General features: G+C 44.8%; 1 pseudogene; it reads right to left on the bottom strand.

Moving 5' to 3' along the window:
• Window positions 1–17,742, bottom strand: part of LOC117998559 — a 46,167-nt pseudogene extending 28,425 nt beyond the window's left edge.
• Window positions 17,743–21,267: the final 3,525 nt, after the last annotated feature.

The raw sequence follows: 21,267 nt of genomic DNA, 5'->3' as shown, positions 1-21,267 counted from the left end.
ATGAATCTCCTTGAAGATGAAACTCATTTTGCAAGAGAATAAGAACAATTACAAATGCTAAGAACTCAGAAATGGACCCTGTTAACTATCTGATGATGATGCAATTGACAAGGAAATTGCGGTTATTTCTATGACACATAACACTCAATCAAACTATCAAGTGATGACCTTATATTAGAACATATTACAACTTTAGGAATTGCATATCATCTCTAGAAGAGTTATAACATTTACCCAAGCAATACAATCTAAGGCTTATTATTTGTTTAACAGTGCTTCCAGAGTAACTTAACATACCAAATAAAAAGGCCTAAAAGATTCGAAGAGACTTCATTTACAATTTAAATCTTGGGAAGTTAAAACAAACCCCAGAAAGTTATAGCATATGCCTAAATAGATTACAGATCATTACAAACTTATTTTTATTTAACCAAGGTGACAGTAAGAGATTCCAAAGGCAAATATGTAGGGTTATATAGTTGCTAGCAAAACTTAGCTCCTTTAACATTGAGAAGTTTTAACTAAGTGATCAAAGACCTGATAAAGACAAAACATCGAAACTGGTTTTCTGGGCAGATAAAGGAGAAAAAAAAACCTTTGTTTACATTTTCTTATCAAGAGCAGACCAATAATTCAAGAAAACTTTGTCTTTTTAACAGAGAGGAAAGCAAAATTTCAATCTTACACCAGTGTACTTTTTAAAATCCCTTCAGTTTAATCTTAGTCTGTCCTGACCACATATAAAATTCCTCTGCAAAGATTTCCCTACAACCAACCTTCTACAACTTTCCCTTTGCATTCAGATTTTGTCCCAAGCCATTTCTTTCCAAACAACTAGTCTTATTTAGGACAAAATTACCTTCTTTTACCTTCAACAAAAACATTCCCATTCCTTAGATCTTTCTTATATATAGTATAATTAAGACTGATAAAAAATAAGGGAAGCAACATTTAGCAGAATTTTAACTCTTAGAAATCTTAGTCTCCAGTGAAAGCTAAGTAATAACTAATTGTGAACTGCTACACCAGAATTCTGTAGATGGCAAAGCACAAAGTTTTCCAACAGACTCAAATATCCTTAGTTTCTCTGCAGTAAGTCAAAAGCACAAACCTACATTCAGTAATCAATGCTTTAGCACTCCATCATACTTGTAAAAGACCTAGATGTCCAATGAATTCAATCCCATTTATCATCCAAGCAAAACTTGAAAGTCTCAGGTACCAAAGACTTTGAAAGCTACCTTAACAATTACCCATAAAAACTTGAGACAATTCACCACCATTTATAGTCATCTTTTTACGAACAAACTGCAACAGAGATAACATGAGCTTATTTGACCTTCAGTAGACCTTGGTAGAATAAAAGTTTCACATTTAATGCTGATAACTTTAGAGACAGGTCTACCTTAAACCAACAAACAAGTCAAATACCAAACTATGTTCCACCTGGATCTGCTTTTAAAAGTCAGTTTGTTCCTCATTATCGATTTTTACCTGAGACACTGGAGGGAAATCTGGAGTAGGTGGTGTTAGGTCCAGGGGATGCTCTTCTTGCTCCTGGAGAGTGAGGGGAGGGGAGGAGAGGAGCCAATCATGCTGGAGGCATCGAGGATGATAAGGAAGCCAGTTATGCTGGCCACACCCAAGGTGGTACAGAAAGAGGAAAGGGGTGGGGGGGCAGAAGAGGAGAGGTGCTGCCAGCAGGAGATGAAAAGGGGTTCCAGGTTCTAAACCTCGTCAGCTCGGACAGATGAGCAGGCACCATGTTTTCCCACCAACAAGGGAGAATGGGCAGTCCACATCAGGCCAGAGAAGACAGGGAATTTCCCCAAAACAAAGAGCATGTCCAGCAGCTTGCCTGGGAATATTCCTTAAAGTTCCCATCCTGAGGTACACTAACCAGAGACAGTTGGTTCCAGTTATAGCCATTAACCCAGGAAATGAGGGAGAAGTCCCCACATACTGCTAGAGTAACCCGGGTCTATTAGAAGAAACAGTGAGAGTCAGCATCCCCTTTGCTAGGGAGGGCCTACATTTCTTCCAGCAACCTGGGTTTATTCAAAGGAGGCCTATTTGGATAATTATCATCCAATAATAGATCAGGAGGGAGTTTACTGGTCTGGTTACGACCAAACACATTCTACAAGAGGCCCTTAGGTCTGGGTCCTGATTTAGAGCCCTGAAGACCTGGATAGACTTAAGGTACCTCCATCTATTTGCCCTGTTTCCTGCAGAAGAGATCTAAAGGGTAGATCCCACTGAGGCCATGCAATGCCTTTCTTAAATTCTATAATCCGAATTGTTTCCAATGGGTTAAAAGGCATTCCAAGGGAGAGTCCTTGGGAACTGAAGAAGAGAGAAGGTCCATTACCAAACACCACCCACCCCCGCCAGGTGGCATCCCACGCAGGCTATGTCAGAGGTTCTTGGTGTCAAAGTGACCCAAGTTGTCCCCCGAACAAAATCGCTATGATCACTGCCACTGTTAAAGGCCCTTATAGGAAGGATGCTAGCATCATCCCCCCCCCCGCCCCCCACTTTCCCCATCTTATTCTAGACTACAAAATGGGTGCTGGTGTATGGACCAAGATACCGTGCCTTGGAGATCATGCCATAGAAGGTCATGCTTTATTTTGCCTTGTCTTGAAGAACCCGCCATTTTTAATCCATGGAAAACACTAGAAAAGTTTTACAAGGGGAAATCACCCAATTTTGTAATTTTAGTTAGTAGAGGACATTGATGGAAAACAGTAAATAGAAATCCTTCATGATCTAAGCAACATCCCCACACATGTAGTCTTTGCAGCCAACAGTACCCGATTAAATTAAAACCCAACCAGGGACCAGTTTTGGCCAGCCACCTGTGGAGATCTCGGGGCCAGATAAACCAGAGATGTAAGGAGGTCACGTTAGACCAATGAGGAGAAAACCTCACATGGGAGTCTCAAGAGTGGCAGCTGCCCCGTGCCCAAGACACACAACTTTGTATCAGGACAGGAATAATGAGAGGCCATCAAGTTTCTGGGTCTTAGTACCATGGCCCGAATGGTAAAACTTCCAGCCAATGGGAAGGCTTTCTCCTCCCCGTAGAGTAGCCACGGGCTAGAGGATTGCAGCCTAAGCCATCGACATGAAAGTGTTCCAGTAAGACCATCCTCCTTGAAGAGCCCCTGGAATGAGAGCAAAGGGAGAGCCAAGTACTCGCCAAGTTTGCACCGAAGCTCAGAGTCCAGACGAAAAGACTTGAAGTCCCACGTTGAAGCACCAAATGATAGTTTTGGGAATGTTGCTGAGGTGGGGTGGGGTCCGGAGCTTACGGCCAAGAAAGAATTCTTAAAATGTCTTTGGTGCAAAAGGGTGGTTTTTATTAAAGCGTGAGGACAGGACCTGTGGGCAGAAGGAGCTGCTGCCCCAGGATTGTGAGGAGCAACTGATTACATACTTTGGGGTTGGGGGAAGGAAAGCTAAGGGAAGTTCCAAAAGGATTTTCATCTCCTAAAGACTCACAGGCTGCTGGAAGCCTTGCTGTTGTCAACCCAAGGTTGTTTTTCCCCTCTAGCGAGGCAATAACATTAAGACTGTTGGGAGCTTCCTGGAGGAGCATTGTACTCTGCCTGCCTCAAGTATTTGTCAATGGGCTGCAGGTTATAAGGACATTTGATTTCATCTACATTTCCTTCTGCCTTTGTTTCCCACATCACACTTAAGAGGTATATTGGAAAAAAGAAAAGTCTGCAGAAATTGGATTTTCTAAAGAGACCATTATAAGAAGTCACCTGAAAAATTGTAGTACCAAAATTATGTAAACTGGATGCAAGTTATATAAAATTTAATAACTCCTATATAAAACTATTAAATATACATCATATAAACTTCTCTCACTACAGCAAGAAAAAAAATTGTGAAAAAAACCCACAGAAATCTTAACATGATTGATGAGATCAGATCAAACCAGCAGAAGTAAAACATCTAAGCAAAAATGATGTACTTCCAAAATTCCTTAAGTATCAGAAGTTCTATTTTTTAAAGATGGGTCCATGAAAGCACAGGGTGAAACAGCCTAGGAGGAAATGAAGTGACTTACCATACACCTGGCTCTTAAAATTCATTTCCTGACCTCCGTGTGGCTATGGTGGTCATGTTCTAGACAATCACGTTTAAGTGGAAGTCATTAGGTTAGGTTAATATGTTGCGTTGTTTTTGTTCCCTCCACCCCCATCCCTTACCTTTTCCCTTCTGCATTGAGAACTGGATGTAATAGGCAGAGCTCTGGCAACCATCTCACGTTCAAGAGGTGATAGGTCACGTCCTGAGCTGATGGAATAGAAAGCTAGATGGAACCTAGGTCCCTACTGACTTTAGAGAGCCACCATACCAGGCCTGGACAGCCAGACCTCTTTGGGAAAGAAAAACCCTTACCCTGGAACCTGGAATTAAATGTAGTTTCTAACTCAAAAGTTATTCAGTTTTGAAATTTTGCACATCGAAATTTGTTAAAGAGGAAACTAACAAATCATCAGTATGAGACCTTAATAGATCTGCTTCTTAAAAAAAAAGAAAAAGAAAAAAAAATCAACTGATCTTAAACTTCACAATTAAAAGGCAAAAATTATCAGTTTCGATAAAAAAGCAAGCCCCAATTACATGCTGTCAGAGACGGAGTTTTGTTTGGTTTGGTTTTGTTTTTTTAAAGGCAGGGCCCTCCTTTTTTTTTTCTGTTTTAAGATTTTATTTATTTATTTGACAGAGACACAGCGAGAGAGGAACCACAAGCAAGGGGAGTGGGAGAGGGAGAAGCAGGCTTCCCATTGAGCAGGGAGCCCGATGCAGGGCTCAATCCCAGGACCCTGGGACCATGACCTGAGCCAAAGGCACACACTTAACAGCTGAGCCACCCAGGCGCCCCGAGACGGAGTTTAAATTTTAAAAATGCAGACAGGTAGAAAATAACAAGATGGAAAAAGATATGTTCGAATATGTCATTCGAACACTAAGCTTAAGAATCAGCCGAAGTTGGGGCACCTGGGTGGCTCAGTTGGTTAAGCGACTGCCTTCGGCTCAGGTCATGATCCTGGAGTCCCAGGATCGAGTCCCGCATCGGGCTCCCTGCTCGTCAGGGAGTCTGCTTCTCCCTCAGACCCTCCCCCCTCTCCTGCTCTCTCTCTCTCAAATAAATAAATAAATAAAATCTTTAAAAAAAAAAAAAAAAATCAGCCGAAGTAGACAAGGAATATTCCAAGGGAAGTGAGAATCCTTTCATATAAGGCGGTCAATTCATCAAGACGTAATTCTAAATGTGACACACGTAATAGAGCTTCAAAACACATGCAGCAGAAGTGGACAGAATTAAAGGGAGAAATAAACAAATCCACCGTTCTAGTTGCAGAATTTGCCATTCCTCACTCAGTAGTTGTTGGGGGCGGCGGGGGAAGGTTACAGAGTCAGTAAGGATGTAAAACTCTTGAACAACACTAGCTAACAACTCACCTAACATTTCTGGAACACTACCCAACAACTGTGGAATGCACCATCTTCACAAAGGCACATCAAGATAGATACTTATCCCAGACAAAAAACAAAAACCAAAAAACTGATACATCAAGCAAGATGAGAAATAATTGAGAACACAAGTTGGAGCCAATATATGGAACACATCTCAATGGGGGGGGGGGGGAGTTACTTTCAAACCTTAGGAGCAGCAAAAACTGAACATGTACCTGGCAGTGGTGAGCAGCCTCCAAGATGAGCCCCAGTGACCCGCATCTCCCTAGAATCCTGCCTTTGTGTGGTCCCCTTCCAATAAATATGGGTAGGACTTAGAGAGTCCCTTCTAATGAGTACAATGTAAGTAAGATTTCCTTTTAATGAACAGGATAAGGTGGATGTCATGGCAGTGGACTCACACTATCTCAGAAAAGGCTGTATGGCGTGGCGGGCGCCCCCACATGGCCTCCTGGAAGCTTCTGCTCCAGCCCCAGCCAACTCTTCAGAGCTCTGGAGTGCTACCAACAGCTGGCTGGAACCTCACGAGACCCTTAGATATAACTACTCATCTGAGCACTTTCTTGATTCCTGACCCTCGGTCAGAAACTGAGATAACAAACGTTGTTTTAAGCTACTAAGGTTTGGGGGTTGTTCGGCGACAATAGGTAACCAATAGAAGCCATTAAAAATTTTTTTCTCCAAACTGACATTTATACAACCTACTTTGCCTGACCACAAATATTAATGACAAGAACAAATTATCCTTAGAATTTTTTTTTTTAAGATTTTATTTATTTATTTGAGAGAGAGAGTGAGAGAGAAAGAGCACAAGAGGGGGGAGCGGGAGAGGGAGAAGCAGACTCCCTGCCGAGCAGGGAGCCTGATGCGGGACTCGATCCCGGGACTCCAGGATCATGACCTGAGCCGAGGGCAGTCGCTTAACCAACTGAGCCACCCAGGCGCCCCTATCCTTAGAATTTTTAAACCTTTTAAATGATTCTTGGTTAAAGAGACCAACCTGAAATTACAAACTATTTAGAAATGAATGAAAGTAGAAACACTACAGATCAAAGCCCATAGCATACAGCCAAATTAAGGAATGTTTCTAGCCTAAAAATCTAGTATTTATTAGAAACCAGGAAAGAATGAAACAAAACAAGCACTTGATTCAAGAAACTAGATAAAAAAGAACCAAATGAGCCAAAAAATACTCTATTAAAAAGGAGTTGTATTAAAAATTAAAATATGAATTAAAGGTTTTAAATAGTCAAGAAAACCAAACATTCTTTGAGAAAGTTAATAAAGAAACCTGGCATCTCTAACTGGCAGAAAGAGAGAGAGATGTAAATAAACACTAGGCATGCAAAAAGGAACAAGTCCACCTAAAGAGATTCAAGTTACTTTAAGACTGTATATAATTATATGCCAAAAACGGGAAAACCCATTAAAATGATAATTTTCTAAGACTTCCCAATAGAACTTTCTGCACAGATGGAAATATTCTGTACATGCTCCATCAAGTGTTAGCAGCTGGCCACACGAAACTATTGAACAATGGATACATGGTTAGTGCAACTGAGGAACTGAATTTTTATTTAAGTTATCACAAATGGCTGGTAGCAACTATAACGGACAGAGTAGCCAAAAATATACTCTAAAATATATTCTAGCCTTGGATGTTTAATAGGTAAGTTCTAGTAAGCCTCGTAAGCAATATCTGTTTGAAGTTTGCAGAGTACAGAAAAAGATGCCAAAAGTTCCCAGTGATTTCTTCAAAGCTAGCTCTGATACCGAATTCCAACAAGCATGTACACACCCAGATTTACAGATCTATGCAACAGTAAGAACACAATCCCAACATCTCAGTGACTAGGGGTCAGCAAACAACAGACTAGGCACCGACTCTGGTCCTTTACTGTTTTCAGATGGTCCACAGCTAAAAAATGGTTTTTACCTTTTTTAATGGTTAGAAATGAGCTTTCCCACATACTTGATGTTTCTTAATTCGACATAAACCTATAAGAACGGACAGCATGTGTATGTGAAAGGTACACAAAAATTATTTCACTTCTCCTAACAGCCACACAGGCTGTAAATATACGGAAACTGAAGCACAGAGAGGTAAAGTAACATGCCTGAAGTCACACAGCAAGTTATTGTCAGGGTCAGGTCAGTAAGTGGAACACTCTCAAATACCATGCTCTGGGTTATGTCAATAATCATTAAAAAGCAATCTCCCTAGACAATAAACACAGGAGCAAAGAGCTAGGATGCACATGGGGGCGGGGGGTGGGGGAAGTGTTGCTGAGAACAAGAAACAGCTTCTTAGAGGAAGTGATACCTAATTCATCGAAGTGATCTGCCTTCCAAGCAATGAATGTGCTCAATTAAAAGCCTAGGCTCATGGGTGGATACCAGTATTTGGCAGTACCCATCTGTGTGAACGGTCGCTTTTAGATGTGAAACAAATACATACACAATGAATAATGCAAGGTGATTATTAACCAGTGGAAGACTTTCTGGCATCAGTGAAGGGAATGCTTGAGAAGGGGGCCTTGCTAGGCTCTGCCCCCTCAAACCAATGGGATTGTTGCTGAGCCCACAGATCTGGTGGCAAACAACTCAATTAGTAACAGCTGTTTCTTCACCTCAGGAAAAGGTAACCTGATTTCCCTGCAATATAATATACTTGATCATTAAAAACTCTGCAAGCTCCATGGAAAAATGAAAGTCTGAGAACAGAAACCTGAACATATCCTGTCGGGTGGCAGACGACCAGGCCCATAAAACACAGCTGCAAGAAGGCGTGGATGTCACTGATGAAAACTTCAGACACGACACCTTTCCAGCCGCATAGGTCACAGGCAGGCGCTATCTTTGGGCCTCTCCAGGGGCCATCTAAAGCTCTTTAAGAGGCAACGGAAAGCTCTTATTAGTGTTTCAATAAAGCTCTGTGTTCCAGGACTCCTACCGATTTCAGACTTGGCCAGTGTAATGTTGTGAAACATCTCAGAAACTCAGGTGCAGATCCTGGAGATGAAAGGCCGAAGGACATGGAGCTTATTAACTACGACCACAAAGCAAAGTAAAAATGGTACTTGATGGCAAAGCCCAAGAACCCCTTGCAGGAGAGCATTAGTGAGGCCCTAAAGAGGGGGCGTGGAGAAAGACTTGAGAGGAGTGGCTGGTTCTGAACAGGGCTGGGGGTTGGGGGGAGGTTTGCATGGTGCTGTAGCAGCCTGGATCCCACGCTCCTTCACACCTGGGTAGGGAATACCAGCTTAACATGCAAGTTCTCGGTCATCACCTCAACCTGCAGCGCCGAGCACCTACTGGGTGCCCGGTAGTGTGCAGAGGGCAGAGTACACAGAGATGAACGAGACACATGGCCCCCACCCTCCCGGCTTAGTTCGGAGCAACATTTTCCTGTACAAGGTCAGAGAATAACTCAGGCTTTCTACGCCATATGGTCACAACTACTCAGGTCTGCCTTCGCAGCCTGCAAGTGCTAGGTGTAAATGAAGATAGTATGTAACTGAATAGGCATGGCTATGTTCCAATAAAACTTTATACACAAAAGTAGTGGCTGGATTTGACCTGCAGGCTGTAGTTGGTCAACCCCAGGTCTAGAAGGTCATTAGACACACAGTTAATAGCTCACAATGATTGGAGCCTGTTATGTACTAAGTATTGTTGGACATACTTTGTAGATTGTTTTTCCTCATATAATCCTCATAATCCTCTGAGCTGGTATTATGCCCATTTTACAGATGAGAAAAACTAAGGCATAGAAAGGTGAAGAACTCAACCAAGGTCAGACAAGTAGCAAATAGGATGAGCTAGGGTTTGAGCCCTGCAGCTCCAGACCCTAGCTACGGGAGCACCACATGGCACCACACCAGCTCTCCTGCACCAAACCGCCTCCCCAAAGCCCAAGTGTGGTTAAAATGTCAGAAAGAAAAGAAACAGGGGGGCATGAAACAGGTGGGCCTATGCTAGATAAGCTCATTGGAGAATGGCTGCACCCTAAAGCATGAGAAGGGGTCACCCAGGAAAAGAGGAGGGAGGGGAGAACATTCCGGGCTGTATGAGTTTTCTATTGCTGCTGTTCAAATGACCACACGCTTAGCAGCTCAAAACAACCTAAGTTACCGTCCCACTGTTCTGTAGGTCAGAATCCAGGGCGTCTACAGGTTTCTCTGCTTTGGGTTTCAGGAGGCCAAAACCCAGGCGTTAGCTGGCTGAGTTTTGTCTAAAGCCTCTGGGGAAGAACGGGCTTCTGAGCTCATTCAGGTTGTTGGCAGAACTTAGTTGCTCATGTTTGGAGGGCTGAGTTGCTGTCTTCTCATGAGTGCTCAGCCCGGAACCCCCCTCAGCTCATCCTGTTGGCCCCTCCATCTTTGAGCCTGCACCCGAGCACGGAGCCTGCACACGTCGACGGTCTCTGCCTCATACCGTCTTCCTCCTGCCTCCAACTCCACGCCGTTCTCCGCTATTAAGAGATCACGTGATTAAATTGCAGTCACCTGGATGAGAGAGGCCCTCCCTGTTTTAAGTTCTGTAGCCTTAATAACACCTGCCGCCATCCATCAAAGCATATCACAGGTGTGGGGCGGGGTTAGGGAATGGCTATCTCTGGAGGCCCCTCAGCCTACCCCACAGGCAGGGGGAACAATGCAAGCAAAGGCCTTGGCATGGGCGCTGAAAGAAGGCCAGTGTGGCCAGAGGACAGCAAGATGGGACGACGAGGAAAGAGCTTGGCTGGCCCAGGCTCGAGGGTGGCCAGCGCCTAGAGGCCACAAGCTTTGCAAGCCATTAAGAAGTCGAGATTTCGTTCTAAGGGCTATGAGAAGCTGTGAAAGGCTTGTAAATGGGGGAAATACGTCTGATTCACTTTTTCTTCATGATTAGCTGCTGGGTAGAGAATGGATCGGGGAGGGGCAAGAGTGCGTTAAGTGGGAAGACCAGTTAGGTGGCTACTGTGGTTTTCTGGATGCACATGGTGGGGCCCTGGGACAATGTCAGCAGTGGAGGTGGGGGAAAGGAGGAATGCGAGACATGTTTTAGAGGAGATTGTCAATGGATTGGCAAGTGGTAGAGGGAGGCGTTAAGGGTAAGAAGGAAAGATGGAAGAACAGGTTGGGGGCTGAAGATCAAGAGCTCAGCCTTGAACGTCCATTGCTGAAGTGGCTATTAGGCATCTAAACAGCTCTATGAAGTAGGCAATAGATGATCTGAAAGGCAGGCGGATGCCACAGAGTTCTGCCCACCCCAAAAAACTTTCCCAGCAATCATTATGGTTTCAAATTCTCATTGCTGGCCTCATGTCATTGGGGAAAGGTGTTGGGTCTCCAGGGCAGGTACTAACAAATGGCCTACAACATGCTATGGATTCACACAGTACTACAGCTCAGGTGACGGGATCTGAAAGCTCTCTGCTTAGGAGGCTGTGAGCCTGGAGGGAGGGAAGGAGGAGGGCACAGGATGGGACATTTTTGGTGATGAGAGACAAGTCTAGGGCAGGCCCTGGGAGGTAGCCCAAGTGGGAGGCATCTCAGGAGGAGACTGTCAATGAGGGCCTGCATGAACCTGAACCAAACCACCTTTTTTTTTTTTTTTTTTTTTTAGATTTTATTCATTTATTTGACAGAGAGAGACAGTGAGAGAGGGAACACAAGCAGAGGGAGTGGAAGAGGGAGAAGCAGGCTTCCGCGGAGCAGGGAGCCCGATGCGGGGCTCGATCCCAGGACCTTGGGATCATGACCTGAGCCGAAGGCAGACACTTAATGACTGAGCCACCCAGGTGCCCCCCAAACCATCTTTTGTTCAGCCCGAATCCCTGACTGCAGAGACCAAGATGTCCGCTAAAGAGAAGCACCTGAGATTTCTGGGAGGTGCTGTTATCCAGCAGAGGGACAGCAATACCGGCTTAGGCAGGACCCACTTCCCCTGCCTGCTGGAAAGATACACGCATGGCCTCCCTGAGGATGCCTCAGACTGACCAAAGAAAGTCAGCATGATGTGGCTTAGGCCATAGGGGGTGGGGGGGCACGCAACGGTTTTAGCACTGTTCCGAGTATTACCCGCTCTTGAGCCTCTCCTCCACCTGAAGATACGGTTGTGCCACCTACAGACATGCCCTTCCTTTCAGGCCAGTGCAACCTTAGGCGTGGGATGGCATGGTTTTGCAGCCCAGCTTTGCATTTCCTGTGTAACTTTAGGCAAGTCACTTAACCTCTCTGTGCCTCTGTTTTCTCATCTATAAAAGGCTCATGGCAAGAATAGTACTGGGGAGTCCCCGCTTCCAGGACAGCAAAGAAAGGAGCTCGGCAGACCTCCTTCCTGGTGAAACAAGCCTAATGGTGAAAACTATTTAAAAACAGACAACCATTTAAAATCTCTGAAAATTGTTTTTAAGGGCACATAGCAAATGAAGAAACATTTATTTAAGAAAATCTACCGGAACTTGCTAAGAACTATAAAAGTCTGTGGTACCTGAGCCACAACCTCCTCTCTTCCCCCACCCAGCTCAGCTGCTACCCCCCCCACCCATCCACTCTGGTCAGCTGTGGCCAAAAAGAGGGCTCCCTCTCCCCCTGATCTCCTAAACAATGGTACAGCTCACTTCAGGGAGCAGGTTGCCAGCATTTCTCATCCCCTCCAACTCCAACTGAAGAGGTTAAATTCCTGGTAAGTTTAGTCAAAACATCAGGGGCTTTCTTTCCTCCACACATCCCCCATTCATAGGATGGGCACTATTCTGGGCTCATCTGGCCAAGAATACTTGGGGTGGGGGGCAACAAATGCCCCAGGGCAGTGTTGAAAACAGGAGAGCAGTCAGCCAGCAATTCAGGGAGCCTAAGAGCTGGGTGTGCTATTAAGCGAGTTAGTTCTACAGAGAGATGGGGAGAGACACACAGAGAGCCCCACTGAAACCCAATCATCCCAGGGTGAGTGTGCACACCCACTTCATTCTGGAGCCCAATCATTTCACTTTCCACCCCCCAGGGATGAAGGAAGTCAAGAATGAAAATGAGTGCTGCAAAGATTAATTCTAAATCACCACATTCATGGAATTTTGCTCAAATTAGAGCATGTTTGGCAAAGCACTTTGCAAACTATAAAGCACACCATGTATGTTAAATATTGTTATTACTTATCAGGGCGACCAATATAAGGTAGTAATTAAGAGGACAAATTCTAGGGTAAGGCGTGTGAATTCAAAGACCAAAGCCATCACTTCTTGACTTTGGGGATTACCTGACTTCTCTGAGACCCAGTTACCCCATATGTGAGATGTGTCCTGTATCTCCCAAAGAAAATTCTTCTAAATCCTGGTACCCAGCCAGTGGCCACCAGGGAGAGTTGAGGCATAAACAAAGAAGGAGCTCTAATATCCTGCCAGGTCGCTGCAGAAGCAGAATTTCCTAGAACCCCAAAGTCAAATCTGAACATAAAAAAACTGACACTAACTCATTAACTTGTTGGAAACAATTAAGATCTAAGGAAAGATGTACCTGTCGTTTTTTTTTTTTAAATTCAGTCATTGATCTGTTAGATATTGCTGTTACATATCCATGTTCCCAAGAAGGTTTCACTTTATAAAGATCATTCTAAGGTGCACTGGAAGGGTATTTCCTGGTGATGTACAGCGATGTACATTGTAGGGCTCTTGATTGACATTAGAAAGACTTTCAACAGTTTCTCAGAGGCACTAAAGGATTATTCTTCCATCCTTTTACTTCTCTTTAATAGAGATTGTGCAACCATTATTTAGCTGGAGCCATGTAGCTTCTGACGGAAACACTAGGTGCCCTTTTTGAGTTTATCCCTGAGTTCAGTCCCTGTCTGACCACTTTGTTCTCTAGATGAAGAGGTGATTCAATTTCCATAGAAGAAATGGTTTGATGCTTTCAGCCAATTCAAGAGGAAAGCAACACAGCTTTGTTACATTAGTACTCTTTTTTAAGCAAGCTGCCCTAGGAGTTTTCTTTGATTGCTGCCTCTAAAATGGATTGAATGTCTACTGTTGACCTTTACCAGGTATCTTGTAGATAATAAATCATCTCCGAGTGGTCCCATATTTACTGAGATATACCACATACTGTGTATACATTAATTCTTTAACTCTCTTAATTTTACCTACTGAAAATATCCCCAGTAAAATAGTGCTTCATTCTTTTTTTGCATCTCCAAATCTTATACAGTGCACAATGTACAAGTGAAATTTTTATGCTGCATGGTGGGCAGGGGATGGGGCTGGAGTGGATCTGACTTTTGTCATGAAATAATTTCTTCAGTTCTTCTTGGTAAGTAGCTTTTCCCAAGAAATGTTTTAAACTTATTGGAATACAAAGTACATTCATACTCACGTGGTCTACTTTTTTTTAAGCATGCAAATCTATGCCCTGTGCTGTCTTCTAGCTAGAAGGTAGGTCACTGGGTCATTGCTCTGGCCCAACCTGCCATCGGGCACCTCTCTCCATCACCTCTGGCAAGCTCAAGTCTCTTGTCGCCTCTTGCCTGGACTAATGCAGTAGCTTCCCACTGGTTTCCCTGCCTCTAGCCTCAGCCTCTCTAAGTGGGAGGAAGCTTCAGGGCTGGGGCAAACAACAGATATAGTGTTACTCCTTCCCAGTAAATTCAAAAAAAGCAAGACTACAAACAATGAAGCAAAGATTAGTAGGCGCAAGTTCAATATCCCTTCCTCCACATATGAATTTTTATAAGTGAAAACACTTGGCAACAAGCAACTTTTCATCATTCTGATGAGTTGGGTTTTGGCTTAGTTCGAGCTTTGTGAAATGAATTTAAGACTGAAGGAAAGTAATGCTGTCTCTCTTTGCTGAGAAATTTATGCTGAACTGGACCTTATGCCCATAGACTACTGATCTTCTATTCTCACATCTGAGTCCTACTTGGCTACAGGCCAAGGGGTCCATAAGGACCTGGGCTGCTAAACTATTAATATCCATTGACCCTGATGAGTCACCTGCCAGGAGGAAATCTGCTATTGTTCCCACCTGGAAGCGGGAGAAAAAAATGGCAAGTAGAGTGGTCACACCATTCATTATCTGCCCTCTTGGGTTCTGACCAGTGGTGTGCTGGACCTGGCTTGTACCAGCTTGAGAGAGATAACCATTAAATTTTCAGGAGTTTTGTGAGCTAGTTGTTAAACACTGTTATTATTGAAAAACTAACTTATGTAGATTCATAATTAAACAAATTATGGAAAAACGAAGGCAATCATTACTCAAAACTCATCACTTCCTAATTATTTTACTACAGCTTACAATTAGTTATCTAGGCTTTTCAGGTGATTTACATCTATTGTACCTGCATAGAGAAAATGCTCTCCAACAGTGGGCTCCCGTGCATTTCCCAACTCCACCTTCGGTGATACCACGTTGGTAGCTTGAAATCAGCCATGGTGAGAACAACGACACCATGGAAATCAGCAAATGACACAAATTAGGGTTTTCCATCTCCGTTCAGCAGAGTGGGCTGGTAAACATTTAGGACACCACTGGTTCTAACCTGCTTCCTGTGGGCATGATTCTGTAGTTGTCAAGCAAGAGGCCCCATATCCACCACATAAGAAATGTAGCTTCTAGAGGCAGTGATGGGCCCAGGAAAGGCCACATAACCCCAACAGACCCAATCAGAGATGCTTGGAGAGAGGACCAATGTGGCTACAAGCAGCATAAGGATCTTTCTGTCCTTGAGGTTGTAAGCTGGAGGAACACATAAGCCCGGACTTGCTGGGGATCTTCATATGGAGGGAATTGTCAGAAGGAGAAAATTGCACAAAAGGAAATTAGACGTAGGGGCACTTTGTGACATCATTTGAGCACCTTGCTCCAGCTGTACCTGAAATGAGAACCAATTCCTGGAGTTTTCAGATACAGGAGTGGAAAAACTCCTCTGGGGCTTGACAAATTTTAAGTCCTTTGTTTCTGTCCTTCGTAACTGGAAAAGTTCTGACCTACATACCATTCCAAGTAGGATTTAAGTAGACCATTGGGCTCTGGTTTAGGTTTTGTTCTTATCAAGTAAAAATTGTCAGCCACCTGCCAGAAGGGAGTGGGAAAGAACAGAGCAGACAGCAGAGCTGGCCTCCTGCCACCCAAGCACACCCTAACAGCACGTCTGTTAATGCAAAGGCTCTGAGCGTGCCTTGAAGGAGACTTTGTTTTCAATAACCAGGGACACAAAATGAAAAAGTCAAATATATGCTAAGCACTATGGCCTCCACATCTGGATCCCACCCCCAGAGTTTGAGAGATAGCAGGCCTGGGATGGGGCAGATAAACTTGTATTTCTATCAAGTTCCCAGATGCTACTGATGCAGCTGGTCCAGGGATTATGCTTTGAAAACCATTATTTGTACACTAGAAATATAAACATAGAGGTGGAAGATACCAGTTGGGTGCTATTCCCCAGACCCTCCCCTCCTCTGGCCCCAGTCTACAGGGTGGACCCCCAGGGGCCATGTTTATGCCTTTTGACTCTGCCACTTGTTCAGAGCTTATCAAAGTCGAGCCAGTTCAGTGGTTTTTCCCAAGAACTGGAAACTTAGAAGAGAGACAGACTAGAAGTAGTCATAGCTGATTCTCAAAGTCATAGCTGAATTGTAGCAGCCTCGAAAGTTGATCCAGGCTCTAATTCTGTCAGAACTATTATTGTTAAGTGTGCCAAGTTAGATGAAAACCTGAAGGAAATAAGCATTTTAATCTCAAACACTATGGAAGGTGGGGTGGGCACTAACAGAGGGCAGAGAGGACGTCTGGGTTCTCCAGTTGGCTTGGACACCCCATCCCCATCTAGGACAGACCTCCCCACCCTCCTTCCTCCCCCACAGACTCCAAACACCTGTAGTGGCCAGATGAGGAAGCAAGGGGCACAGCATGGGAAGAGGTGGCTATTTGAGGGAGGGGACCACCCTCCCAGAACCTGGATGCCCCCCTAGAGCCCTGCAAGAGCACAATGTCATGGAGCAAAAGGACCAGACCAAGCCAGTTCAAATGGGTGCTGGACCCTCCTGGAGGCCTGGGCAGGCCAGTGCCCCTCTCTGCCTCAGTTTCCTTGTCAGCAAAAAGGAGTGCCCTTGATATGATGTGATGAGAATGGCACTTTACCTCTGTGGTCTTCTGCCCCAAAACCTATAATCATGAGGAAAACATCAGACAATTACTGTCGAGCACTTGAGGGGCGCATTCTAAAAATATACGACCAATACTCCTCAAATCCATTAATGTTGTCAAAAACAAGGAGAATCTGAGAAACTGTCACAGCCAAGAAGAGCCTAAAGAACATGAGGTTAAATGTAATGTGTCGTCTTGCATGTGATCCTAGAACAGAAAAAGGGAATTAAGTAAAAAACTAAGGAAATCTAAATAAAGTGTGGACTTTGGTTAATAATATATCGTTATTTTTTTAAAGATTTTATTTATTGGGGCGCCTGGGTGGCTCAGTCGTTAAGTGTCTGCCTTTCGCTCAGGTCATGATCCCAGGGTCCTGGGATGGAGCCCCAATTCGGGCTCCCTGCTCGGCGGGAAGCCTGCTTCTCCCTCTCCCACTCCCCCTGCTTGTTTCTCTCTCTCTGCTGTGTCTCTCTCTGTCAAATAAATAAATAAAATCTTTAAAAAAAAAAAAAAGACTTTATTTATTTATTTATTTGAGAGAGAGAGAGTGAGTGAGGGAGTGAGCTGGGGGGGGAGAGGTAGAGGTATAGAGAGAGAGAATCTGAAGCAGACTCCTTGCTGAGCGCAGAGCCTGACGTGGGGCTCGATCCCACGGCCTTGAGATCACGACCTGAGCTGAAACCAAGAGTCAGACGCTCAACCGACTAAGCCACTCAGGCGCCCCAATAATATATCAGTATCGATTTGTTCTTTGGTACAAATGTAGCACACTAACCTAAGGTGTTAGAAACTGGGTCTGGGGTGCAGAGGATCTCTCTGCACTATCTTGGCGATTTTTCTAGAAATTGACAACTGCTCTAAGAGTTTATCTTAAAAATGGACACACACCTCCTTCACAGGGCTGTTGGAGGGCTCGAGGAGATGTGTGGGGAGAAGGTGGCATGTACAAGGCTCTCATTAAAAGTCAGTTCCTTTCAGAAGCAGTGAGATGACTTAGCTGAAAGTTCCAGAAACAAATGTTGGTTTATCAGATGCTTCCTCAGCTTCCTCCTTTAGCCTTCCTCCATGCGTGCTTACCTTCCCCATGTTGTCCCATTCCTTCCACTACGTGCATCATGGAGCCAGCCTTAGATACCAGCACCCACTTGTAAGTTTGTTTCCATCGGGTTGCCCATAACGTTAGCTAATAATAGTTTTTTAAAAGCATAAATAAGGCAATGTTAGGGTCCTCTTACCTGTCAAAAGCGAGAATCAAATTACAGGGTGTGACTGTAGAGATCGTCCCTTACCCCTGTGCTCAAATTGTCTCTGAGCGGGTCACACTGCCGGGCAGCATTCCCACGCAGAACAGAGCGTCCCACCAATTCCCAAGGCCACCCATTTTTACAAGCACGGAGGAGCCGCCTGTCCAACGGGGCGCTTGACTAGAGGCAGCGCTGCCAGCTTCGTCGTCCCCATCCCAGGCCTGCGCTGGGCCTGTTGGACCCGCAGCCGATGAGAAATGAAATCTGTGCCTTGGCGCAGAGCCACGGCCAGGCAGGAAGAGCAGGGAAAGCCGCTGGCCCTGCAGGATTAAGGCTTTCTGAGCACAGCTGAAGACAGAAACATGGCCTCGGGCCCCGGCTGGAAGCAGGGATTGGAGGCTGTGGGATTCCCTATTAGCGTGCAGACTGAATCGAGCCCTGAGCCGCTCAGGACAAGGGGAGAAATCATCCTCTGATTACATAAATGGATTTCTTAGAATTGCCCTGCAAAGTCATATTGTCGGTGTAGATTCTGAATCCAGCTTTCTTACTGCTTCTAAAAAGTGCTGTCCGCCTGTAGTTCATTGGTTGTGGACCACGGGGACCCCCAAACGGCAAGCTTCGCCCCCAAGCCACTCCTGCGCCCGCGTGCCCAGCGGCTGGGGAGCCGGAGGGGGCGGCTCTGGCCGCTGCTGGGGGCGCGGCGCTGTGAACAGAGAGCCGGGAGCCTGGCACCTGGCCGGTCCCCGGCTCCCACGACAGCACCGGGCTCTGCCCTCGGCTCCGGCCGCCAGGCCAGCCCAGCGACCCGAGCCCCGAAAGGCCCCGCCACCGGCTCGGCCTCAGCACCTCTGCCGCCTTTCCCTCCCTAGCCTGTGAGTAAAGGAACACGCAGACAAGAAGCCCTAAGAGGCAAGACTGGTATAATTAGGTACGCTGCAACTTCAAAGGTCTTGTTAAGAAAGGACGCTATAAAGTTAGGAGGCAAACCACAGCTGAAGATATTTGCAGCTTGTTTCACCTACAAAAGCTCAATATCTATCACCTATCACATGTAAGGATAAAAGATTCTTTATCCTTACAAATCAATAAGGAGAAAAGACAACCCGGGAGAGGCCTGAATTGCCAAAAATACATGAATGATGCTCAGCCCCGCTGCTGACGAGGGGCTGGCAGATGGCATCCAGGGGGTCTGGGGTGGATAGGAACGTGGGCTGGCTGAACCCCGAGCGGGAAAAAGCGCCTTAGAGGCTCATGAATAATCTTGGGGGCGGGGCCGGGAAGTCCCGCCCTGCTCCCTCCAGATATCCCTCCAGACAGGCAACGAGGCTTTTTCTCTTAATAAGAGAAAAACAGGGGCGCCTGGGTGGCTCAGATGGTTAAGCCTCTGCCTTGGGCTCAGGTCATGATCCCGGGGTCCTGGGATCGAGCCCCGCATCGGGCTCCCTGCTCCGCGGGAAGCCTGCTTCTCCCCCTCCTTCCTGCTCGAGCTCTCTCACTATCTCGGTCTCTCTCAAATAAATAAATAAAATATTAACGATAATAATAAATAAATAAACAAAAGAAAAACATCCTGAAGCAGCCAGGGTAAATCATTGTATTTGAGAAAGTCGTGTGGTAGGCAGGTGCGTTTATTTTCTGAAATTTTCTGCATGCGTGAACTATTTCACAGTTTTTATAAAGCTTATAAATGATGAAAAAAGAATGAAACTGTGACATTAAAAACAAGGATAGAGTCTGACGAGGACCCCATGATGCAAAAGCAGGTTCCCTTGGGACACAGACCTGGAGGGGGGGCAAGGAGAGACTCCACTCTCACACCACTGTCCACACACCTTGTTGCCTTCCCTGGGGGGTTATTCAGGACCTGGTGAGGGGGCCTTTCTCCTCCCCAGCCTAGGGCTGGTTCTGAGACCCACCCAGCGCCTGTTCCAACCACCATACCGACTCTGCTAACAAAGACTGACATTTAAATTGGGGATATTAAGAAACTGTATAACTTCCAAATTAACCAAGTGCTGATTTCATAAGAATATTCATTACTTATTATAAATGTAAGTACTGCAAAAGGGTATGACCTAAGTTCTTATCACCTATTACAGACTGTCTTTCAGTAACAGGACTTTCATTTAAATTTCCTGGGGTTTGGGTTTGTCTTCATTTCTAATATTAAAAAAAAAAATCACTATGAAAGAAAATCAGTTCAGGTTTGTCAAGGATTCGTGCTTTTGTATTCCGTGCGAGATCTGGTCACAGCAACTTGTGCTTCTTTGTCATAGCAATTAAGTCCAAGTAGCAAGAACCTATAATTTCAGGCTTGAAGTTGACTCAAATGGACAAAAATATTTATTTTTCCTTCACGCTGTCTATGCGTTCACATAATGAATTAAATGCAGGGCTCTTTTTCTTGATTATTGCTTTAGAAAGAAATTGTCATGCCTCATTACTCATTTTCAAAGAGATGATAGCATACTTTGTTATAGGATTTTTATGTATTGCTAATGTCTAGAAAACTCAGAAGACTAATTCTCTCTACACAAGGTGAAATGGATTGAGTGAATTGGATATCTATAAAAGCCCATCAATTGTGACCTGAAAAGTTGATAGAAGAGGGCATGCAAGGACCTGATGGGAAAAGTATAAATCTAACACCAGAGATATAAAAGTACACCTTTATCTAAGATCGATCTAAGAACCATGATAGCTGATAGGTAATTTTTAAATACTATGTGATACCTATAGAAGGTAGAAGATAGGAAAATAACTAAAAATATTCTCAGATTCGTAAGGAATGTCCAAATGGAAGAAGTTAAATTATTTATAGACATTTAAAAGCCAGGCATATATAAAGTTTCAGGTGTAAGTTTTGAAGGGTTTCGATAAAATATATCAGTGGTCACAGAACAACTTCTAAACTTCAGGAAACTAGGAGAAGTAGGGCTCAATGTCGACAGACGTTGGTTCCAGCTTCTTCTATATGTAGAGAATAAAGTTTCTCTCGGTTTTTGTTTGCCCAGCATGCTTTTCTGACTACTCCTCCTTGAGAGGAGTTCATTCCATGGGGTTCAAGAAAGGCACACCCTCATCTGCTTACTTAAGATGCTGGGTGTCTCATGTTTGGCTCTTCCCCATATCCACCCATTCCCACCCAGCTCTGGGCTGTGTTAACAGCTGCATGGCTCTCTGGCTTCCAGTTGGCCTGGTTCCATGCGAGTCACCAGGAGGAGAAAAAAGGCAGGAGGAAAGTGAGGTCAGGGAGGTTATTCCCCAGCTCCTTCCCCTGTCAGGTTCTGCAGCCAAAGGCCATGGCTCCCATCAAGAGGTGCTCCCAGATTCCAGTAATTGTCCCCTCCTTGCCTATTCAGGCATAGGGATGGTGATGGCAGCCTGGGGTA

Source organism: Mirounga leonina, unplaced genomic scaffold (genome assembly GCF_011800145.1).
Source record: "Mirounga leonina isolate KUSES-001 unplaced genomic scaffold, KU_Mleo_1.0 Mir_114, whole genome shotgun sequence".
Classification (NCBI taxonomy): Eukaryota; Metazoa; Chordata; class Mammalia; order Carnivora; family Phocidae; genus Mirounga; species Mirounga leonina.
Note: the sequence above shows the minus strand (reverse complement) of the source record. Positions and strands in the feature narration are given on the sequence as shown.